The following is a 13,161-nucleotide window of genomic DNA, read 5'->3' on the forward strand; positions in this document are numbered from 1 at the left end:
TTTTACAATTTGACTACACCTTCCCTCTAATGTAATCTACAGAAAACTCTTGACAATGTGTATAGCCACTGTAGTCCAGTAGATCTGCTAGCTAATCGGGTTGAAAATTTTTTATTTATTTTTTATTTAACTTTTCATGGCCTGTATTGTCTTGCTTCTTGTGCATGTGTCATGTTAATTACTGTTGTTTACTTCAAGTCAGATGCCTTCTGCTTGCTTCAATGTCTTGGCAATCTGGCAAGTAGCAGTTGTCTCCAGATAGCTTATCAGCCATTCAAAATGTGAAGAGTTAGGGTCAGTTATGCACACAGTGGCGAGCCATGAAAAGTGTCTTGGTCTCATTGGAAAGCTGTTTTAAGCTGGTGCATGAGTGATAACCGAGGTGTTACAGTATTTATTTACAACTGCATGCTAAACTGTCTTGGTTAAAGGGATCCACAAAATTATGTTTGTACTGGCTTTTCTAATTGGATGCGGCAAAGATGGTGAAGCGTTTGAAAAAAATTGTTGAGACTATGGAAGAAACACTAGCACGGAGTGCAGAATCATCCTCCCAGGTTTGTTACTTTTATTTTTGGTGTTCAGTACGCATGTTTTTTTTTTCATGTGTCCTGATGCACAACCATCACCTTTCATGGGCCAGATTATTCGGCATTAAGTGTGTTGGTGCTGGTACATGTAGCATTTGACTCAGAACTTTTGTTTCGGTTTTTCTGAGAGCAGGAAAACATAAACCAGGTACCAACAAGATATCCCAGCAGGTCCACTGTGTTTATTCATTGAACTTTTCCACTCATTGGCTGTTGGGAGAAGCTTGGCAGCACACTGGAATTTGTTGTGGGATCAAACATAGCTAGAAGCTATAAGTGCTGTTTGGCGCATACTGTGCCATCTGAGGCTATTATTCATTTGAATCCTGAATTGGGCTGCCTTATATTTGCTTGAAGGCAAAAACTGTATCCTATGCAAGTTTCTTGGGTATTGACGAAAATATGATTCCCACTCTGCAATTTGTATAAAGCAAATTGTGGTCATCATTCAGGAGCTGTTAAAATAGGCGGTGCTGCCATGGCAGCAAGGAAGGGCTGCAAGCAGTTTTTCATGATTGTATGTTCAAAGTAGAACTGTTGATGTGCGGGGCAAGTGACAAAAGTAGGAAATCATCGGTAATCTCGGGCACATTATAGCATAATAACTTGATTTAGTAAACCATATTTACTTGCGTATAGGTTGACCTGTGTTTTCAAACTTGCACTCTCCAAACTCGGTTTTTGATCAGTAAACTATAGTCAGTGACAGCTTTTCCTGGTAATGAAGGGAAAGGTACTAGGCCAGAACCTATGTTGTGCATCACTCTGTCAATAGTTCGGCCACGTTGCACGCTGCTTGCTATGCAATAACTTCGCTCACTTGCTGGAGCAGCTGGTGCCATTTGTGGAAGCTGTTACAATTGTATGTGCCTAAACAACTCCAGTCTAAAGATAACCGCTGGTTCTTAAGGGTAAGGCTGGATTCCAAGGGAAAGGAAGCATAGGGGGGGGGGGGGGGGGGGCGGCAGAAAGTTAGGTGGGCGGATGATATGAGATTAAGAAGTTTGTGGGGATAGGGCGGCCGCTGCTGGCTAAGGACATGGTTAATTGGAGAGATATGGGAGAGCCCTTTGTCCTTTGTCCTGCAGTGGGCGTAATCAGGATGGTGATGATGGTGCAGATGCGACAGATAAAGCCTGCATGAAAAAGTGAGCTGATTAGATCAGCTTTTGGCTGCATTCAGCTCATATAATAGTTATAAAATTGTTGATGCACTACCGGCCTTCCAGAATTTTGCCTTGTGCCACATTAGAAAAGAACTTATTAGTTCACTTCGTGAATCATATGCTTGCATTGGAAGTGCATGTGCTAAGTGAGCATCAGTAATGAAGTTACAGCTTAGAACTGGGGAACGTTTAAACTACAGTTGAGCTCATTTATAATGGCCGAATTTAGGGCTATGGCATTGTGTCTCAGACAAAACGAACAACTGTGGCCGCACCACTTGGTTATAACAAACAAGTAGCCGCCACAAACTCTCCCCTGCAGTCAAAAAACGTACGTTTCCTGCCAGTGCATTGACTGAAGAGTGTCTACCAGTTTCCATGATCTCTCCCCCTCCGTCAAAAAAAAGTATAGACCCTCCTCCATAAAAGCCAAAAAAAGCATTAAAAAAGTGGTATTGGTACTGTGGTTAACTGCCAGCCAAGCACGCCCCAAAAGGCTGCAAAGTAAATCGGTGCATGCATGGGTGGCGGCTGGGCAGAAGCGTCTAAAGTGGAAGCATACGCGTGGTAAGCGCAACACAAGGTTACCGCTGAAAGCTGAATTACTGCACACTGCTGGCGATCAGCCATTGACAGTGATTTTAGAAGTTTTTGTACCAGTTGCCACAAGTGAATTGGCGGCCCACACGGTCACATGGCGTGCATCCTGTGCTTATTCGGATCTCCTTTTTCTGCACTGCGCTGCGTGCAGGCAGCTCACAGGCAGCAGTCTGTGCCAGCATTGTATAGAGTGGTCGAGCCGGGTACATCAATCAATGAAAACCGAAATCATACCTTGGCCGATGGCTTTCGGTTCAAGTGCTAGTTCCCACCTGGCGTGTAGTGCTGTGTAGCTCTAATTTCGCGCAAAGACTGCTTCAAGACCCTAGCAACTGAGGTGAGGTGTCGCCTTATTTGTGGCCCAATGTGCTACTCGAGAGCTTTACACAAAAGGTGAGACGCATACTACGTTCTGCATGCACATGCGCCGTGGTAGCTTTGCTGCTACATCCTTGTCAAGGATCAAAGACGAGGATGCCGGCCTACTAGTCATTGTTGTGAATGTCTCAGTCGCCAGTGGTAATATCTCATCCCAAGAGCAGCTGATCTGCAGCAAGTATCTTGGCCAGGAGCACGTGACCACGTTAGAGAGCTTAGAAAGTGGCTTGTTAGGGTCTGCTTTAGAGACACAGACATCTGCAGCGGGCTTTTTAAGGAAGTAAACTACACTTTTGTCTGACCTCTTTTTTTTCGCTTTAGCAGGGCAAGTCCACTTAATATGAACCACGGGTGCAACAAATGCAATCCGCGTGACCGTCAGGTTTGTTATAAGTGGGCTCGAGTGTGCGTTGAATTCCTGTGAACAGAGTTGCCTTCTGTCTTCAGGGCTGAGTGAATATCTTGGTCCTTTAAAATTAAAAGCATTGTTTTCTGCAAGCATTGTTTTACAAAGATATAACTACGGGTTGGACTTTTCGGTTTTTATTGTTTAGAAATTCGGCTCACTTTTTTTGTTTTTATTTCAGAATGCAAGTTTGTCTTTTCTTCGGTGAATATTATTTTCGACGAATGAAATACTGCCTTCTTTTTGATCATTTAATGCAGCGATTCTGTGTGGTCAAAAGTTACTTGAAGACTACCTCACTCTTTTTGTCGTCCTGAACAACTTATTTACCAGCAGTTAACATAAATATGGTAGTACTTGGAGCTGTGCTTGCAGAAGAAATTTCTGTCACCATTATAAAAAGTAACTCAGTCTAAATGACATTGCCGGCGGACACAAACGGAAGTGGAAGTTTACTTCTAAGAACTTAGTTGACATGTTATCGTTGCGTTGTCACGCTGGGTTGAGCGCGAAGGTGTAGCATCACGTGGTCTGTGTGTTGATGGCAGTGATGGAACTACCACTGAATCATCGTGACAGCTGGAACATACTTTTTCATGATGCCCATGCATGGTTTCATGTGAGTGTCCTACATGTAGCTGATTAACCTACTTAACAGACTAACTACTCTAAGCATGTGATGATAGTGAACAAATAATGCTTAGGTAGAAGGCAGCGAGGAGATGGTGCTTCCTGTCTGCAGAGGTTTGTACGCCACCAGAGCTATACCTAAAATCACACAATTGCAATGCTTATCCAACAGTACCATTGTTCCAATATCATGCTCCTGTTTTCGCTATCTAGTTTAAACATTGACTCAGTGTAACTCAGCCGCCGCGGTGGCTCAGTGGCTGTGGTGCTCGGCTGCTGCCCCAAAAGACGCGGGTTCGATACCGGCCGCGGCGGCTAGAATTTTTTTGGAGGAGAAATTCTAGAGGCCCGTGTATTGTGCGATGTCAGTGCACGCTAAAGAACCCCAGGTGGTCGAAATTTCCGGAGCCTTTCACTACGGCGCCTCTCATAGCCTTAGTCGCTTTGGGACGTTAAACCCCATAAACCAAACCATCAGTGTAACTCACACTGAACAGCGAGCTGGCTATGTTTTGCATGCAAAGAGTACTGACAAAACAAATTTCAGAAACAGAATTGTTGTACTTTTATTTTGTTTATTGGTTTCAACCGAAAAGTCCAACCTCTAGATGTAAGCTTCATTCGCAGGTCTAATGACATACCTGAAGCTGGTTTATCGAGCAGCACATCTTCTGCGCCTGTGAATATAGTTGGCACTATAACTATGTTTCTTACCTGTTTAGAAACGTGATTTGCATGGATTGATTCATTGTCTTCATACCAGCAAAAAAAATGACCAGCTCTCATCAGGCTATAGAGTATTGACAATGGTTCACAAATGGTGCAGTGGCCATTAACGGACTAAACTCTTTGCAAATGGCTGATATTGACAATAAAACTGCCTGTATTTGCATGCCTTTGCTTTCTTTTTAAACATAGGTCGACATTGGAAACGGAGTCATCATTCCAAAAGTGTTGCTGGACAAATGGAGAGCCATCTGCCCCACTGCACCGAGATTTGCTTGGGCTCTCCTCAGGAGTGTGTTCACTCCTGAGGAGTGAACACTCCTCAGGAGAGTGTTTTCTCCTAAGGAACTTCAGGGGTGATCCTTATTTGGACAGGGCAGTAATTTCGGGCCTGGAATTCCAGCGAAACCAGCGCTGGACAAAGGGAAAGTGGATGCCATAATAGGTGTGTGGTTCTGCATGCAATAACTTGCACTATTTGGTTTGTCAGTTGCTGTTGTAAAAAGCGTAAAATATCCAAAGTTAGCATTGGTTTTTATTGCGAGTTCTGAAAGTCCCTTTTATTGACAAGGTGCTTGATGCAATATTTTGATATCAGATTGTGCAGTGCAGTTAATTGGGTGTGTGCTAAATTTCTTTCTGACCCATTATCACTTATATTTGATGCCTAAGTAAAGACGCATGGCACATGACAAGTTATGAAGAGGTTGCAAGCATCCTCACTGGATGCAGTCATCACTGAACTTGCATGTCCAATATGTTGTAGTTTGAGTTCAGGACTCACGTTGTGACATGTTCATTTTGAAGGAAGCAGCTGGTCATATAGACACCTTATCTCAACGGTCACCTTCCTCGTAGCACCCTCAATAAGTTATTGAAAACATGCCTGGGATGCAATTCTTTATGGCAGATATAATCACCTTTTCATTCCACAAAAGTCGTCAGTCTGTCGTTACATTTTTAATCTCATTTGGGGAACAGTCAAGCTACTACTGACAACATTCTCTGCTGTTGAATGTCACCCTTCAAACATTTCCCTTTCGGCACCCACTGTATGAGTCTGTCGTGGGAGGGACAGTTGCTTCTGAAACACCTCTATATTTCTATATTTTCTTCGGGAAAAGAACCTGCTCATGGAGAATGCCACTGCATCCCCGACTTCTATTTGGCGATAGGAATAAAAGCTGATCTCAGATACATTCTGCGCAATTTTGCTTGGAATTTTTACTTCTGTTTGGGGAGTCGGTGATTTGCCCAAATTATTTGTGGGACCAATTTTTTGTGAGTTGAGTACAATTAAAGATGTGGAGTTTGCATGTCATGTCTGTAAAAAACAAAGCAAGTAGCCAATACTTGCACACTTTTATGAATACAGTCGAGCCTACTTACAATGGTCTCAATTATAACTATGGGTTGAACATTTCGGTTTAAACAAAAAAAACTGACAAAAGAGCGCCAAATTCACTTTTCGAGATTCAGTTTCAGCCAAAAAAAAGAGTCATTATTTGTGGCTTGAAAACGTAGCTAACTGGCTGTTGAATACGACTTACACTCAAAGTTGAAAATGAACTAAGTAGGCAAGCCGGGGCATGATGCAATGATAGTTTTGTAGGATAAGCAGCGCAGTTGTGTGATTTGAGGCGTTGCTGTGCTAGCTTACATGCTTCTGTGGACGGGCAACCGTAAACTCCTCGCTATCGTCTAGCTAAGCACTGTTTCTTCACTATCATTACCTGCTTAGAGCAAATAGTTGGAATAGGTTAATCTGATGCATGTAGGACGTTGACATGATACCGTCAATAGGCTTCATGAAAAAGTATCTTTTGGCTACCGCGACACTGAACAGCAGTTCCATCGCTGCCACCAACACGCAGACCACGTGATGCCCCGCCGTGGCGTTCAATGCAGCGTCACAACCCAACAATAACATGTCAACAGAGGTCTTAGAACTAAACTTGTTCTTCTTTTTTTGTTTGTTGGCTATCTCATTTAACTTGAGTTATTCTTTTAATTAGGAGTTTTTTTCTGCAAGCACAGCTCCAAGTACAACATCTACACATTAATTACTGGTAAATAAATTGTTCAGGATGACAAAAAACCGATAGACTTTAAATGACATTTCACCAAAGAGAATTGCTACGTTAAGTCACCGAAAAGAGTCAGTATTTCATTTATCGAAAATAGTATTCACTCAGAAAAACCGAAAGCAGCTTCCTGAAATAAAAACCAAAAAGTCCAACCCCTAGTTAAAATGAACACTCGCTTATTGCGAACAAGGGTGAGCTACCATCAAAATATGTATTTTTACTTTTTTTGGGCAGTCGGCGTTTTGCCCGCATTATATTTGCATCTTAGACAAAACAAACAGTCGTGGCAGCGCCACCTGGTTATAACGAATTAAGAGGTGCTGTAAACAACCCCGCTGTCAAAAAATGATACGTTCCCCATTAGCACCGAGACTGAAGAGCGCCTCCCAGCTCCCATGATCCCCCCTAAAAACGTGCTGATCCCCAAAAAACAGCAAGAAAGGTGGCGTGGCATCGAAATTGCAGTTAACCACCAGCGAAGTGCGCCCCAGCAGGCTAGAAGGTCAGTTGGTACATGCATGTGTGCTAGTTGGGTAAAGCATCTGAACTACAAGCAGAAGCCTGAAAAATGCGATACAGGGGAAAAATTGAAAGCGAAACTATCGAATACAGCTAATTATCAACCAGAGACAGTGATTTGAGATGTTTGAACATTTAATGCTCATACATCACTGCCTGAGACAAGTATGCGTATGTGTGCACATCACTAGGCTGTAAATACGAAGTATATAGCATGGACAGAGCCACTATTTTGAACACAGAGTTGCCCTACTGTGCAAGTGCTGAGCGAGTGTTTGTGTAGTGAAGCAATCAGTCAGGTCAAGAAGTGAGGTAAGGAAACAGGAAGGTAGCAGTGAGCCTACGTTAAGAAAAGAACACTCTAGGGGAGGGCCTCGCTAAGAGATCCTAGTAAGGCTTAAAAATTAGCTGAACGAAGGCAAATCACTCTTAAATTGAGGCAAGGAGTGTTCTAAAATGCGGTCCTTAGTTACGTAGTGACTTATATTACAGCATCTTCTGTGTGGAAAGAAGCTGAGCATTTCTTTTCAGAGAGCATTTTTTTGTAATTTATGTTAATTGCTGCTGTGCATATTTCTGCACAATTCATTTAATTCTATTTTCTTTTTGCAGGTTACATATGCAGCTTATTTAAAACCACTGACGTAAAAGTAAAGGCAAGCTTGGCCACAATGCTGTCTAAAGGCAAATAATCTGCATGTTTTTATTGCTTTTTTCTAGTCATCTATTGCAAAAGACTTGCTAGTCAATTTTATTTATATGTATATCAAATAAATAGTTAAACCTATCTTAGTGGGCATCTGTTTTTTTTTGCATGGCTCAGAAAAACTAAATCTGCAGTTTGCATGTACCTGAGGTGCATATACCATTAACAGCCAGATTTTACAGTTTTCTCATACATGTAGACTACAAGCCATTGTGCATGCGCGTGGTACATTGCTAGAGACTATGCATCTGGAAATATTCTTTTGGCTCAAATCTTGTAAGTTAATGTTGTGCCCTTTCAGCACCTCTTCAGGCTTATACACGTATAACCTGACCATTAACTATGCATATGGGCATTGGTGTAAAGTCCATTAGATGTTTTGCATGTATACTTTGTCAAAACAAAAATGAAGTTGCAAAGTTTGCTACAAAAGTGTGTCTTCACAAGTAAGAATTAGCACTGAAAATTTCATGTAGGCTGTTCACACTTGGAAATTAATATAACTTAGCTGCAGGTAATGATTATGGGCTAAGTAATATCATATTGAGCTCTCAGGGAAATGAACTTCGCCCAGAAAATTACAAATTCTGAGGTGAGAATAGATGTCTTTTTTGAATGTCAAAGTTTACTAAAAGTGTATTGCCATAAATTGTAGATTGTAGAGTCTACTTGCTTAACACACATGTCTATTGACAAAGTCCACTGGTTTCATAGACATGTCTATAGACAATCTGTAGACAAAAGTCTACTGGTTTCATAGACATATGTCAATACACAATCTATAGAGAAAAGTCTACTAAAAGTGTACGGCCATAAATCTTTAGCCTGTCTATGGACAGTCTATAGATAAAAGTCTACTGGCATGATAGACATAAGTCTATAGATAGTGCATAGACAAAAGCCTACTAATAGTCAATGGCCATAAATCTATAGAATGTCTATCGACAAGTCTATTGACTTAATCTACATTTGTCTATGGACAATCCAGAGTCTATAGACAAAAGTCTATTGACCTATTAGACATTTGTCCATAGACAAAAGTCTACTATAGACATTTGTACCTATAGACATTTGTCTATAGACAATTCATAGAAAGTCTATAGAAAAATGTCAATAGGCCATCTTTAGACAAAAGTCTAATAAACATATGCCTATAGACTGTCTATAGACAGCCTATTAAAATTGTCTATAGACAGTCTATAGAAAAAAGTCTACTAAAATGTATGGCCATAAATCTATAGATAGTCTATAGACTAGTCTATAGGATTTGTCTATAGATAGCCTGTAGACCTTATTGACAGAAGTCTATAGACAGTCTATGGACTTTCTAAAGAAATTTTTGTAACGGCACTGAGCCAGCGCGGCGCAAGCGCCTTGTATTTAGCGCTTTTAGTATATCAAAGTTCCCATTTTTTGCGGGACCGTGCTCTTTCCATTTTTTCTGTGACCGTAAATAAGATATTTAGTGCGGAACTGGCCTTCCTTTTCTAACTTGTAATATTTCAAGCATTTTCTGTTTTCTTCTTTCAATACTTTCATCACTAGGAAAGTACAGAAAAAACTGGAGCAACTGGGCATCATTCAGCTTCAATGGCCCCCAAAAGGCGCCGACCCCAATGTTGTAGAAAACATCTGATGGATAATGAAGCCGCAACTTTCCGGTCAGGCATTTCAGCTACAGATGAAAGAGCATCTTAGAGCTGCTATCCTCGACGAATGGGAGCGCCTGAGGTAGCGCCATGAAATTGTTCAGCGACTATATGCGTCGCTTCCAGGACGCCTCCAGGACGTAATTGAGTCTGGCGGCGCTTTCACGCACCGCTAACCTCGCATTATAAATGGATACAATTCAAGAGCACAGCTGCAAATTCATCTGAAAGAAGGATGCCCAGTGTATGGAGTAAGCTTTTTTACGTAACTGCGGTAATCATTCTGACACTGTAAAGTGTAACTAATGTTGCTGGCAATCTAGATTATCGCCGTCTTGGAGACAATCGGTCGACGCCATTGGCTGGGTGTCCTCATTCAAGAGCAATTTATCGCCGTGCTCTTTCTTGAACTTCATTCATTTCAGCCAAAGTGCACTGAATATAAAACAGGTGCCATGCTGAGAGTCTAAGGCACTATGACTGTAATAATTTGTTTCGAGTTTAGACTCGTTACTGCACGGCAAGAATCTTTTTCAATAAGATATCGTGAGCTACAAAGTGATTTATTTACTTGATAACTATCTTTGTCACAAAAATGAACCGTCAGGAGTTTCCACATATCGAAAAATCCCATCGTGAAATCGTTGTTGAGGAGTCAAACAATAATTATTTCCAGTACCTTTATGAAAACAGGTAGGGTGCAATAATAAGCAATCACGGTGGGTTCAACCTTACAATGCACTGTAAGCACGACATTATTCCTGATAGTTTCAAATTGTCTCAGTTCAAACAAGCCCAGACGTCTTTCTGACCCGCAAACCCTAAAAGCTAATGAAGTCAAATCCGTACGCCGCCTGCTGCAGCTCAGAGTATCAATGGGAGCGTGCAGACAAAGAAACCCGTATAAAATGATCGTGAGGCCTAATTTCAGCACCGGCCTGCTTTATTTGTAATGGTTTGGGTGGAATTCAGCTTCGCTGCAGAAATGGCACAAGCTTTCTCACCCTGTGGTAATGGCATGCGGCCACTGGTTACTGGACACGTGAACAGTTTCACGCTTATACGTTTCATTGAGCTGTCTGTCATTGAGCTGTCTGTAGCTGTCAAGGTGCGCAGCAGAGTGAGTTGCTTATGGTTGCTGCTTGAAGCGAAGGATGGAAATGAAAGTTTCACGAACGAACTAGGAACAAGCATATAAAATGAGCCTGAAAGGAAATAAGAATAGCGCGAGGCTTGTTGCCAGGCGCTGTATGCGGGCTTCAGAATTCGTTCACTTTTTTCCCAAGCGAAGCACGCGCGAATCGGTTCGGCCACTGAAGCTTCTTAACACATATTCCACGCTATTTTGGAGCGCCCGCAGCTTATTTTCGAGCGCCCGCGTAAACTTAGCTGCTTGCACCGCGGGCCTCCACTTCGGAGCAGCTTTCGAAGTTGACTCTGCGTTTTGAATCGATGCACGCGCCCCCGCACAGACGCCGGGAAAGAAGTAACAACACGACCGCCGGGAAAGAAGTAACAACACGACCGCCGCCATTACTATGGCGAGCCAGCTTGACTCTCTCCCTCGCCCGATTAAAGAGGAGGGGACAGAGGACTGCTCCCCGTGGAGTTCCTCTGGTACCTAGCAGGTACGGGCCACGCTCCTGGTCTTCGATACGTGTATAGGTTTGCCGATCAGTGAGAAATTGTCTGATGTACCGAAACGTCTTGTGGCCACAATTCGACTGTGACAAATGTGTCAGTGAGGATGATGTCGTGGGTCACGTTGTCAAACGCCCCCTTGAGGTCCAAGGCGAGGATCACCTTGTCGTCACTGGGGTGTTCGACCGGATCCAAGACTTCGTTGTGTAAATGCAGCAGGCCATCCTGCGCGAATTGGTGTGGGCGGAATCTGAACATGGTGTCCGCAAAGGTGTGTTTGGATTCTAGATATGTTGAAAGTCTGTCTCTGACCATAGCTTCCATCAACTCCTCCACACAAGCAGTTAGTGAAAAAGGTCGGAGATTCTCAATATTGATGGCTTTTCCGTGTGCGGTACGAAAGTGACAAATGCGATTTTTGCAGTCCATTGGGAGGGGTGTGCCCCGTCCCATATGTAGTTAAAGTAGTGAAGATGGCACAGGTATGCCGGATCCGGGAGGTTAGCAAGGAGCATAACCGTCACTCTATCCCGTCGGGGCGCTATGGCGCGCTTCAATTTTGCCAGGGCCGCAAAGGTGGTAAAGCTGGAACGGTCTGTACAGCTCCTCATTCTCAGAGCATGTATATGAGTATGCCGACCCGCGGCAGTCCTGCTGAATGCTAAAGAGATATTTATCTCTGAGCGCCGTCGTAGCCAAATTGGAAGTGTCCCCGTCGAAAGCGTGAATAGCTCTTTGTAGTTGTTTCTGGGTTTCGTTCCGTGTTTAAGCTGGATCGATCAAGGCGCGAAAGAGGCGCCATGTGCTGCGATTCGACATTTGTCGAGCCGTAGTATTAGAGCGGTCCACCTAGTTTCAGTCGGCGAGTTGGGCTCGACTGCCTCCTGGGTGAGTGCCGCGATATGAATTTTGAGTTGGCGGTTGTACTTCTGCCGGTGCGATCGGCAGATCAGGCTATGCCGGGGCTGCCAGAGCTGCAGGAGGTGGTTGTCCACCATCTGTGTTGCCTCTGAGAGCTGAACTTGTTGTTCACCCTTACGAAGCTGGGCAACCAAATGTTGGGACCAAGTTTCATAACCTTGTTGGGCTATAGGCTCAGGGTTAGTGAACTCCGAGCGAAAGCGAATCCAGTCTGGGAGTGTAGCTTGTCAATGTGAGCGTGTGATAGGTTTCGTGCGGAGTGTTGAGGAGGATGCAGTGGTCGCTACCGAGGGTTTTCTCGGTGTTTTACCAATCAGCATGTCGCTTGTTTTTGGTGATGGTAAGATCCGGGCACGTGTCCCATGTTGCGGAGTTACCTATTCTGGTGGGGTGAGCAGGATCCGTGTGGAGGGTTAGGCCCAACGTGGAGATAAGCTCCGCCAGCTTTCGTCCGCCTTTCTCCTCTTTACGGTAGCCCGAGAGAGGACTGGGGGCATTGAAGTCTCCAACTATAATGAGGGGTTCCTTTCCTGCGACCTCCAAGGCTTTGCTTAATGTGTCAGTGTATGTTACATTGGAGAGTTTGTGCGAGCTCTATATGCTGAGTACATGCAGTGACGGGTCCTGTTTCCTAAGCGGAAGGAGGGTAACAATAACGTACTAATAGGCCGCGTTAAAGGCGAGAGCGACAGGGGTAGCCGTAAAATATTTGTTCGCGCAGAGTGCGGTCCGCGCGTCCCGCTGATTGCTCAATGTGGCACACTCTCCTGGCTCCTGGAGGGCTACACCTGCGGGCAGTTCTGGGAGTTGTTAAGTGGAGTCGGAGAGCAGCACGCTTAGTGAGAGCGCGGAAACCCCGACAGTTCCACTGAAGAATTGTTTTTGAGGCCGATTTTGTGTGCGAGTACCGGCGTTTGCTAGTATTGCCCGCCATTGTGTTCACTTAGATTTAGGGTACCACCCTGGAGGAGAGGGGAGCCGATGGCGCCTGCTTGACGGACCACTGCCGTGTGTGGAACTCCGTCCTCTACTGTCAAGTCCCCGTCCTCAGAGGGGGTTAGAAGTCTGGAAATTTTGCTTCTCGCGCTATTGGTTGAGAGGCGCTTAACAGAACCTAACTTCCGAGCCTTGCTAAGTGGTTT

The 13,161-nt window shown here is 43.9% G+C and overlaps 1 pseudogene; it reads left to right on the forward strand.

Annotated features, from left to right (window-relative positions):
- The first annotated feature begins 473 nt into the window (after positions 1-473).
- On the forward strand, positions 474-7,794 carry LOC149326420 (uncharacterized; annotated as a pseudogene).
- Positions 7,795-13,161: the final 5,367 nt, after the last annotated feature.

This window comes from Amblyomma mixtum, chromosome 10 (genome assembly GCF_055824585.1).
Source record: "Amblyomma mixtum isolate Tamu chromosome 10, ASM5582458v1, whole genome shotgun sequence".
Taxonomy (NCBI): Eukaryota; Metazoa; Arthropoda; class Arachnida; order Ixodida; family Ixodidae; genus Amblyomma; species Amblyomma mixtum.